This window comes from Anser anser (genome assembly GCF_964211835.1).
Source record: "Anser anser genome assembly, chromosome: 12".
In the NCBI taxonomy this organism is placed as follows: Eukaryota; Metazoa; Chordata; class Aves; order Anseriformes; family Anatidae; genus Anser; species Anser anser.
In genome coordinates this window covers 12,373,314-12,385,357 of record NC_139733.1, presented here as the reverse complement: position 1 = coordinate 12,385,357, position 12,044 = coordinate 12,373,314, and the positions used below count along the sequence as shown (strand labels likewise).

Sequence of the window (12,044 nt, the reverse complement as noted above, 5' to 3'; positions counted from 1 at the left end):
TCTGCAGGAACAAAACACGGAGTGATCCAGGGAGTGTCTTCCTGTCTGTGCTCCTAATAAGAGCATGTTTTAATAAACAAAGAAATGTTTTTTTCTGTTTCACATTCAAAATGGATGTGCAATAAGAGGAACATGATTCACTGAAAGCACCAAACACTGTAACAAAATATGTTTCTCTGCAACACTCAGACTAATTAAAAAGGGAAGAATCTGAAGATGTGAATCAAAAAAGGATGAAATTTCCCTTAATTCTTTGTCTATTTTGCTTCTGGGGCTTGATGCTGCAATATTCAATGTCTTGTTTGCAGTCCCTGATAGAGAACATTTTGTTTTTTTAAAAAGTTTTTTGTATCTTTTTAAAAAAAGAAAAATATCAATTTTAGAACTTGTGAGAACAGTCGGTTAAAAGGGCTCATGGTCTGTAACAAATAAAGCTACTCCCAGGAAAATCAACACTGCTGTTTAGTTACGGAGAAAATCCACCCATTTGACACAGGCCTATGAGCTTTATAACAACACACTGTACTTTATGAGTGAGCAAATAAACCAGCAAACAACAAACACTAGAACTAAATGGTATGCAAAGCGGTGTACCAGCTGCTCCTGCATCTTTATCTTGGCAAGTATCTTTTGCCCCAGCTCTCTACCCTGATCTGAGAGCACAAACCGTTGAGGGACGTCCACTGAAGTCTGAGAAGGTGCAGGGGACTGTTACCTCACTTGTTTATACCCTGTTATTCAGTCATTTGCAAAATAGGTAGGGTACAATCAGGATGTAATTAAGATGAAAATGCAGCTATAGACCATTAAGATGAAATGGCAGCTATAGACCATTCATTGACTGGTAATACTTTTTACTTCTCTTTGTAAAGCTACCTGTCCCTCACCTTTGTTCAGTGCAAATAAGAGCTTTCTCTGAGTACTACACTCCCTAATAAGCCTGTTCCTACAGGTTAGCACTGAACTAGACACCAGTCTGAGATGGACTGTGCTCCCTCGAGTGCTGTCATCTGTCTAAACAGGGACTGAAGGAAGTCAGACTATGTTTTAATCTACCAGGAGTTATATACACAAAATACATTTTCTTCTGTACTTTTCCAATGGTGTTCAGTAACTTAGAACAGCCATTTGTAACTCAATAGGATAACAAACTCCACATCTGTGTGAGAATACATTTATAGGTGAGGAATCATCAGTAATTAGCTTCTGAAACAACCTCCTCCAAATTAGATACATCTGACAAACAATAGAAAAGTTAGTCACGTAAATGAAATGCTGTTGCTATGGAAAAAAAATGTCCCTATAAAGGTGAAAATAAACACATGCTTCCTTTTACTCATTGTGAAAAGGCATCAAGAAGCAGCTCCCTGAAGATAAAGCTGTTCCTAACTGTAGACACTGTCAAAGTGTGTTTTTAAATTCACCATTTCTCCCCCCTTTCCAAAAGCTCCTGTGCTGTAACTTCGGAAGAAGCATCCCAAATGTTATCAGTTAGGATGTTCTTTAGCTCATAAAGTCATAGACTTACTGAGGACCGAGACTGTCAAGTTCAAGGCCCTACTGAAAGTGCTTCCCATTAGATCAGGTTGTTCAGGGCCTTGTCCACTTGAACTTTAAATATCTCCAAGGCTAGGGATTGCTGCACTTCTCTGGGTCCTGCTCCAGCATTTGACTGCCCTCATGGTGAAAACATTTTTCCTTCTATCTAGTTGAAATTTCTCAAGCTGTGACTTATGTCAGTTCCCTCATCCTATCACCATGCACCTCCAAGAAGAGTCTGGTTCTGTTGTCTCCATGCCCTCACACTGGGTACTCGTAGAGAGCAATAAGATCTCCTCATGGCCTTCTTTTCTAAAGCCAAATAAACCCATTTTTATCAGCCTCTCCTTGTACGTCTTGTTCTCCAGTACCCTAATTGTTTTGACAGCCTTCCACTGGCCTTGCTCCAGTATGTTAATGTTTTCCTTGTACTGGGGAGCAAATTGGACCCAGCGCTTCAGATGTGGTCCCAGAAATGTTCATTGAAAGAGAATAATCACTTCTCTCGAGTTGCTGGCTTTAATCTTTCCAATACAGCCCAGTGTGCGGTGGCCTTCTTCACTACAGGGTCACACTGTTGACCCATGTTCAACTTGTCTGCAAGGATCTCCAAGTCCTTTTCTGCGAAGCTGCTTTCTATTCATTCAGTGCCCAACCTTTCCTGCTGCATGGGGTTATTCCACCCCAGATGCAGGACCTCACAAGTGCCTTTGTTGAAACTCCACGAGGTTCCTGCCAGTTCATTTCTTCAGCCTGTCAAGGTCCCTGTAAATAGCAGCCTTCCAGCATATGCTTGCTTTCTACAACTTGGTATCCCTGTACACTTGCTGGAAGTGCTTTCTAGCCCATCATCCACATCTTTAATGAGAAAGTTCCACTGAGGGTTTATGCAACATCTATTTATTATTTTTTCCTCTGTAAGACATAGATTATTCCAAATAGCTTCTTGAGGCCAGTGTTCTTGCTGATATGAACTAATGTCCTGCCATAGAAGTCAGTAAATGAAATGATCCCTGGAATAAATTCTGAAGCAAGTCTGATGTCTGTCCAATAGCTCCAGATAGCAGACATAGCTCATAACAAGAAATGATCTGTTCTCTCAGCTTAAGCTCTTTAACAAACATCTGTTCCTTCTCCTTTCACCCTCAACCATCTTGCACACAGACGTACTCCTACAGCTAGCGAAGCTGGTTATGGGAGGGCAAGTAAGCTGCTGAAAGCATTACAAGAGGTTGTCAACTTTCCTTCACTAATAGGAAATGTCGTTACAAGTTACATGCCTGAACCTGCGTTCTGGCATGGTGACAGAGTTATCCTGAAGCTCCCTGAGCAGATGTGAAAACAGAATTTGACCCTTATTGGGAGGATGGATTTATATATGTAAAGACTGAGTACAGATGACAATTGCACAGATCTTTGAGACTGCAGAAGAGAGGCAACAGGTTGAAAAACAAAATGAGCTAATTCAGTCAAGGCTATTTCCTCTTCAGTTTCCCTTATTGCCCACAGTGAGCCATGTGTCTGAATAAACGATGTGGTATTCCTGAGTATGAGGACCACTTGTCTAAAACTCCTCTCGCTCGGTTCCAGCATTATCTGCACTCCACACAAATTTAAGGGTCCACTCCTCTTTACCATGGAGGGTAAGCACAGAAGGCAAGCCAGAAGGACTTAACCCTCGGAGGAGGAAGGAAGCCTTTTAACTTTCCTGAATGAATGACGCGTCTTTCCTCCATCACGCAGCCTGCCTGTTAGCAGTTAACAGTGGCAGGTTGAGGAGCAGGGCCTGGAAGGTGGCCAGTGCCGACAGCTCCACGCTCAAAGTTGTTGTGGTAAAAAGGGAGCATTCTGTTCCCTCTATCACTGTTTCCCCTCGCACTAGGGCCCGTTGTTACAGCCTCACGCCTCCTTGTGTGAAGGCCAACAGCGAGGCTTTGTTCAAGAAGCAGCTGCGGAGAAGATGTACTATCTCAGGGAATGACCTACTGACATTGCTCCCTCTGCTCATTAGTAAGCAGGGAGTAATTAGGAGAACTGGGGCAGACCGCATGGCCTGCTTCTTTCAGAGTATAAAGCCAGCTCCTCAGATCCCAGTGTGTCCTAAAAGGGATTCCCTCATACCGTGGGCTCGCTGCAAGGCCAGGGGAGCTGGCTCTGCATCACCTCCTTCTCATCTTCTCAGCTCGTGCTTGAAGCTGGACAGGGCAAGGCTGGAGCACAGGGTGTTCCAGGTCCGGGCAGGCTCGGAGCTCAGATCCACACCTCCCCCTGTTCACCTCAGCTGCATCAAGAGCAAACTCGGCTCAGCCAGGAACCGAGCCAAGGATCCTGCTCAACTGGATGCGATGTTGTTGTTTATTCAGTAATCTGTCGTTACAGGGTGGATCTACAGCAGTGAGGAAATGGCTGGGCGGTTGGAAGTAGCAGAGTAACTGGGGGAAGACAGAAAGCCATACCCACTCTTTTGTAATCTTTACTGCAATCCAACATGATCAGCTAGTGATGTGCACATACAGGGGCAATGAGGAAGTTTTATCTGCATTGCCTTTCTCCCAGCCCAAATAATGCCTGCATCCAGCTCTAAGCTATCACATGGAAATTGTCTGCCTGCTTTATGTCAGTGTTTAAAATCACAATTACATCTGACTTCAAAAAAAATGGTCAGATAAACGAATAGGTTGGTTTGAGCCACCCAGGTTTGGTTTGGCATGTTTTCAGAGCATACATTAGATGACACTGCACATCTAATTTCAGGTGCTCAACTCTCTCACTTGTGTCTGTGCTAAAGGTGCATCCAGTCCTCACAATTTCCCAACCTCCTTGACTAAAAGACAGAATCAGAATCATGTTTTCCCTACTTTTACATCAGCATGGCTCCCACATTACTCTCAGGAAGTCCATGAAACACAGACAGTCTCACCCCCAGAGTGGAGTGGAGGTGAAACATCTCTGCATACCCCCTGCCTCTCCCCAAACCCAAATGTTTTAAGCAAAGCATTTCACTGTGGCTAATGTGTGCACTGCCCGACACACTAGCCACGCACAGCCTCATTGTCTCTTCATTTTTAGTTTGCTGTGGTCTAGCTGCTTCCTGGGTTGACAATGTTGTTTCATCTGCCTTCACAAGACAAACAAAAGCCGCGCTTCCATTTCCAAGTCTCAGCCTCTGGCCTTCTCTAGAGCGCGAGACACTGTAGGTATTTGCTTTCATGATTCACCTAGTGTTTTCTTGCTGATGTGTAGTTGCTCTCCTCAAATAGAAACACTGCTCACTGCCCTGAAAGATGCCATGTGGTGCAGGCAGAGATGTGGGACCGTATGATCCCAGTGTGAACGAAGGGCTAGCGCTGAAGTGACAGGATTGCTCCTGAGATGGCTTCGCCAGAGCAAGACTGGGCTGCAGATGTCTGTAACAAGCTACTTAAAAATAATAGTAGTGTGGCACTTCTGTTCAATAAAAAACATCTCAAAGTGTTTATAATTGCCTGTTACACCTCAGGAGGCTGGGCTAACCTGTATTCTGGTACAATTTCTGCATTCCTGTACTGTAAGAGGTGTATACAGAGCACTTTTTCCTCTGGGACTCTCACAGCCACCAACAGAGCCCACCTCCATGCAGCAGTCTGGGAGAAAGCAAGAGAAAATACACTATCCCTTTGAAAGAGTGCGTTCAAGAGCATGGAGAAAGTTGGCCCTTTTAGCAGCATGAATCATTTTGCCTGTAATTTCAAAGAGGCTCAGACTGAATGACCTTAACAAGCTGTCACTGCTGCTTTGAGATGCAGGGCTACAAGAGCAGTGGTCAATTGCCAGAAGAGCTGGAGGTGAGGAGCAGCTGGTTTCACTTTGGCTGGAGCTCACTGGTGGCAGGCAGACTGTCCTCCCTGTTCATCTCGAGTTAATCTTGCTTTTTGTTTGGCAGCTTTCTAGTACATCTGCGTTGGGTGAAGTGCACGTGGTAACCCCTCTATGGAGGTCAGTTATCCACTTCACATGAGCATCCCCACAACTAAAACAGAGTTAGAAAAGGAAGGCACGAATAAGTTTACTCATTAGCTGCTTGTTTTGTAGGAGGACTTTGCTCCAGGTTCTTACCGAGCTTTCTCACTGCCTAAGGAATTACGTGGTGTACTGCAGTATCTGAACTCTCACCCTGTATTGAGCCCTGTGGTTTTACCTCCTGTGTGCCCTGCGCATGCTAAGCATTCCTCACTGCTGCCCTGGGGGGCAGATAAGCCTGCTGCTACCTTCCTTCAACATCTGAGAAGAGAAGGCTAGGGAGAGCTAGTCTGGCTTGGGTCTGTACCGAATCGAGAGTCAAAACAGGAATGAAATGGCGCTGGCTGTGCTGTGCCAGCTGAGCCAAACAGCCGTCCTTTAGAGCCTCCTGTTAACTTACAGAGGACGGATGTTTGAAAGAGAAAAGCTGAGTGGTGGGGCAGGCTGGCGTGGCTCTTCCCTGGTATATCCCCTGAGTTTCTGTCTCTGCCCACGTGCGACACAGCAGACATCACTGCCTGCTTTTCACATCACAGCAGTGTTTATGACTCAATCATCCCCTGGGTTAAAAGGGGAGAACAGATGAGGTCCAGCAGGGTCTATGTGACACTTAAGGTGGATCAAGGGTCAAAGAATCATTTAAGAGTTCTCTTATATTCCTGTTAGTTTTGCTCTGTCATGAGCTTTTGGTCTGGCTGTTTTCGGGGCTATAAGCACAAAGATTTATGTCCATACACTTGTATCATGGCAGGACAGATTAATCACCCCTTAGCAGCTCTCTCTCCAGTCCAAACGAATGATCATAAAATACTGAAAGATGGACAAGTAGAGATAATTTGAAGAACAAAAGGGCTAATTTCCCCATAGGGAATGTACTTGCAAAATTTAATGTGAAGGTCTGAAGAATTTGGTTCTTACTTCTTTCCTTGCAATTTTAAGGAGCTATCAGCAGCAGATGTCCCTGCAGCGGTCCTTATCTGACAAACAAGGACGCGCTAGGAATCTTCAGTTTGGGACCATTAGTAAAAATATTAAAAGAAAAAGCTTTCAAGATTTGTGAAGAGTGGGGCTTTATGCAGAAGAAATACACAGGAAGGGAGGGGAACTCACCCTGGCAGCTGTGCTCTCCTCCTGCCCTTGCAATCACCACCCCAGCCTGTGAACTCTAACAACAGCTTTTACCCCTCTGTGACACTTCTCTGTGGGAAACACTCTGGCTTTGCAGAACTGCAGAGCTCATTTCCTCCCAGCCATGTTAGCCTACAGCAGGAGCTCTGCCTAGGGCAGAATGTAAGAACCCCCGTGTTTACACATGGAGCTGGACAGCTCTGTGAATTCCTCCTAGGTGAACAACTTTTGTGAATTCAGAAAAAGCTCAAAAGAGGTTGTAACAATATAGTTATACAGCTGGAGCTATATTCTTTTTCCTAGCCAAGGAGCATCTGTCTAAGGATGGGCACATCAGTAGCAGCCCAGCTGCTCAGAGCACTGCTGCTGCTATACCTCTGGTAGAGTAACTTGGCAGTGCAAGTAAATCCCAATTCTTTGGCGAGGGTCTTCCTGCTGTGGGGAGCACAAATGGGATCAGGATTCATGGGGAGAACAGTCATTTTGTACTCCTGCAAGTGCTAATGTTTCCAGACCTACGGTTATTTCCAGTAGTGCCTATGGAAGATTTTATTTCCCAGCAACGTTCGAATATCATGCTGAAGGCTGGGAGACCTTCTCTGAAAAAAAGTAAATGCCCGCAACCCATTCTAAACCTCCTGTCAAAGGAGATACAAACGATGTGTGCCACTCTTTCCTACATCTCTGCAGAAAAGCAGTTACGCTTTTTCTGCTCTGGTGAGGTAGGCTCAATGAGAGGAAGCAGAAAGAGAACAGATTGCTTTGGATAACTGGGCCCACACCCAGCCTTGCTCATCTTTACCAAGGAGCAGTTGTGCTGCTCTGTGCACAGCCAGCCCCACATGAAGCTTGCCAGGGCTTTCCTGACTCCATCCCTGGAGATCCCCCCAAAGCCTGCCTGATCACAGCATCGGGGAGCGCTGCTTTCCAGGGGCATTCCCTCGCTCTGGTGTGCATGATCTCTTCTTCTCACTCATGGTTCTATCCTAATTCTTATTAATGTTCTTATTAATTCTGACATTCTTCTTAGTCATTTCCCCCCTCCCAGTTTGTCTGTGTTTAGTTCTTTTTAACCTTCCTGTGTAGATCAATCCTTCCCAGTCCTATGAATAAATAAAAGCCTTCTGTTCTCATCAACAAAATGGTCTTTTAATGGTTGCAAGAACAACACAGCAATCACTTGAAAAAAAACAACAACCAATATCTGAAGCATTTAAAAACCTCCAGCTATTTTCTACTTTTTAAAAGTAAGTGCTTTGTTAAATAGAGAAAACATAGGAAATTAACGGGGGGCACAAGCAGCAGTAGGTGTCTGAGAGGGACCTGCTAACCTATCAGAAATGCTCGCCACACACAAAGTAGCAGTGGGACTAAAAAGCAAAGCTGAACTTCAGTTAGAAACATCCAAGGAATATGAATCAGCTGTTAAAGCTGCAGCCTTTCCCTTTGCTTTGATCTGATGTCACACGTAACTTATGAGTTAGAAATTCAACAGCTTCAAAGACTGGTAGAGAGTCAGGGTTCTCCATGCACAGGGACAGGTAGAGGTTTGACTCTGTCTGGAGAGAGAAGGTGTTTTGATGGACTGTCCTCAAACAAGTGCGAGGTCTTGGAACTACTGACTGGTTAGGGCAAAGTAATTCACATTCCTCATTTTCTCTTCAGACGGCCACATTACCCATAAGTAGCTCCAGCAAGTCTGAGTGAAAAAAACAGCTTGTGCCACTATCGTTAAAAAGTCTAAGAGATAAGCTAATACATTTTTGTGGCCCCTGGATCTTGGAAATGCTTTTGTAACTGACGTACTTTTGAAGGTGAAACTGTGGTTGTTCTGGGCTCAGGCTACGTAATGAAACCATAGAAAATAAGATCTCAGCAAATGAGATGTTATAAGAAGTGAGATGAGGATAGTTGGAACATTATGTGCTTTACCAACTGGAAATGCTTAGTATGAGAAAACAAAGCCACATTTTCTATCTTTTATTCTCATTTTCCTTGGCTCTCAGCTTTACAATTCCCTAAAAATACTGCATTATAGCTAAAGGAGCTGCAATCTGTCTGCAGCTTAATGAAGAATTACAATATCACTCCAGTTTGATGAATCTCCCACGAGTATTCCTTCTAAGAGGGCTTTCCTAAATTGATTGCCAATAACCTAATATGTTTGTCTCTTTTTCTGTCATCAGAATGTTGACATAATAAAATAATAGTAATATAGGAAGGAAATTGAAAAGTGAAATTTCATTTCAACAAAGCTAAAGCTTACAGACATACATAGCAAGGTCATCCTGGCAGCATTAACTCTGCCTTCATGAAGCTGCACTCTGAGTACGCTCAGAAATCATGGGAAACTGTTACCTGACTATTAAAAACATGAGAGACCACAGAACCAAATGTGGCTTTACAAAGAAAAAAAAAATGTTCCTCTTCCATGAGATTGATATAAAACAAAGCAATTTAACAATGTTAGGTGTAAAGGTCTTCTGGAATTAAATTTTCACCACCACACTGGAAAGTTTCTAATACATAGCTATGAGATACAGCAGTCTTGAGGTTACTATGAAATACCTGAAAGAGCGAAAGCACAAATAATATATCCTGAGACACTGAGAGAGCTGGCCAGTGCTACCTCTTCAGTGTCAGTAGGAAGGCACAAAATTTGGGTGAACACTGTTATACTGAGAAGTGCCAGCTTTTTTTGCTGCAGCCTCACATAACATGAAACAGCACAAAGCAGCCTTCAGCAAGATTTAGAGCTCATGTATAAACTCTTACAGAATCAGCAGTATAAATGGAAATTATTTTTCCTTCTTTTGACTGAAGGTTAGACACCATATAAATCAGTCAAGTCACACATACTAGAGACCTAGCAACTTCCCAACTCATCTGGGAAATCATGCTAGCCACACTGTGGAACTGCATTAATAATTTCATGCCTGAAATGGGAAATGTATCCATGAGTATTCCAGAACAAGAATAAACATCCAGGTCAGGAAGTCTATGCCAAACTCATAAGATGTACTGTAAGACATAAGGAAGAGAAAGCAATTATTTTGCTAATGCAATTGAATAATTAATATTACCCAAAGATATCCAAAGGATGGGACACAAAACAGGGAACACACTGGTGAGGTGATTTGGAATAGGGAAAGCTATAAAACTCTGTTAGCCTGGGCAGGTTTGGCAAGGGAGACGAGTATGCCCTTCAGCTCTTGCTGGTGTCTACTCGGGCTATAACCTGAATTCTGCCAGACAAGGTCTGTCCTCACTGCTCCGCACTTTAGGTGCGAAGATTATTTTACAGAGCCTAAAATATGTTAATTGTCTTTGTAGCTTAGTGAATCTAGTCTCATTTAGATTAGCTCTTTGTGTAACACAATTGCGTGTCCAGTGTTCTGCTTTCAGGTTCCTCTTTGCTTCTCCCCTTCACTGATGAAGAAAACCAAACTGAATTTACAAAGGGTACTGTAGGCCTGACAGGGAGGATGAACTTTTAAAGTGGCCTGAGCAACCAGAAATGTGTTAATTGAAGTAAACTGATCAATTCAGCAACATCCATCTATAGGGAAAACACAAACACAACATGTCTATGCTTCTCTAGACAAAAAGAAATTCAAGGAAAAAGAGAGGAAATAACTGTACAATAAACACCTGTCGGGGCCTTCACTTCCAAAGCCTTCTTCCATCTACAGAAAAGTCATTCTCTGTATCAAATCCATGCAATAAATACAATGCTTTATCACTGCTTCTAGGTTCATTGCTTCAAATATTGCTATTTTAACTCTACTTCTTAAAACCATTATCAGGTTTTAAAAGAATGAGGAACTAAGGCCTGCTCAACATGCACAGTGAGAAACCACAGGCCTGCAGCGCTGGGCTCTGGCATTTGAACACATTGCTTGTGTGTCCTGGAGTTCACTAACTTTCTGTATACGGTGCCTGTGGTCTACTAACAGCAGCTGCAGGGTGGGCGACATGTGGTTTGTCCCATCGCCTTTCTCATGAACTTTGTTCCATATAGATAACGAAAGAGGAATGGGGACAATTTCTGCTGGTTTTGCTGCACGCTCCCACTACCTTGTGTCTAAATCACAAGGAAGTAGATCGAAGTGAATGAGCCCCCACTTACAAATTTTGTGCCTGCATAAGGAGAAACATGCTCCTGCAGTCAGCAATGATACTTTTGCACAGGTCGATTGTCTTTGTAAAGCCAGCTGTGTATATGGCACGTGGGCAACTGTTTGGAAAATGCTAAACGCACTTCATTGTGGTTTTTATTTATTGTCATTGCGAGCTGTTCTCAGGGCTGGATATTCTCTTTGTCAAGGAAAATATCGGGTTAATTTCTGTATAACCAGTGCTGTGAGTGAAAAGGAGTCATGAGAGCAGAAGCAAGGGGAAGCTTTGGTTACTTGGGTTTGGTAAGGCTTTGCCTTTCCTCTCACAGACTAAATGGTGCAATGTCTCACGTGCTCTAAATTCTACAGCTTTCAGGATCTTCTAGTTCAAACTCAGCATCCCTGCCTTTGAGGAGATCTAGGGGCAGCTTTCAGTCTCAGTTTCAGCGAAGTACACTGCAGTACACTTTCCATTGCACTGTGGTATACTTTGCAATGTCAGTGGAAGATCTGCCAGAAGGAGATCAGAATTGCACTGAGATTCATCCCATTTCACCTGTCAGCTCAAAATTTGGCCTTATTTTTTGTCCACTGCCATTATTAACCACATTGATCCATTTTACTAATGTCTAGAGTGATTCTTGCTGGGAGGCAGCAGTCTGCAAGAATAAAAACAAAGCGAAGATTTCCTAGCACAAGGCAGTCATGAAGCTGCAAGGGTCAGGTGTGAGAGGATGCTACCAAAAGAGGATGACACTTGGTTCAGATATGTTCCCGGTATGTACCAGTTGATGTCCCTCAGGAGGTCTGTTGACACCCAGAGTATCTATATTATGGAATGGAGCAGAGCAGAGATCCTCAAGGCAGAAGAGGCAGGGATAGTAAGTCTACATGTCACAGCATTGCCCAGGTGTCTGCAGCCAGCTCTGGTGTTTCTGCAGGGCTGTCGAGGTGTGTCCGAATAAACCTCTGTGACGTTTCCATGCCTGTTCATGTCCCAGGGGTGCAGCTGTCTAATTGTACTGGTGTATGAAAGCTGTGCTGTCATTTCATTCTCTCCCTCTGGACTATTTAGGACAACAACAAGCACGAATCCAGCAAAAATGGCACCTAGTCCTACTTCCACTGTGGACATTCCCTCCTCACACCCCAGGAGGCAGGTGAAAGAGAAATAGTCCCTTACGTAGAGGTTAAAAGAGCATCAGCAGTAATGTCAATGGCAAAGTTGAGGAAAAGTCTGAGTAATGGGGTCACTATCTT

The 12,044-nt window shown here is 43.7% G+C and overlaps 1 protein-coding gene across 2 annotated transcripts in view; it reads right to left on the bottom strand.

Moving 5' to 3' along the window:
- The window catches only part of MGLL (monoglyceride lipase), a 100,789-nt gene that overhangs the window by 30,530 nt on the left and 58,215 nt on the right, over positions 1-12,044 (bottom strand). The window lies entirely within an intron of this gene.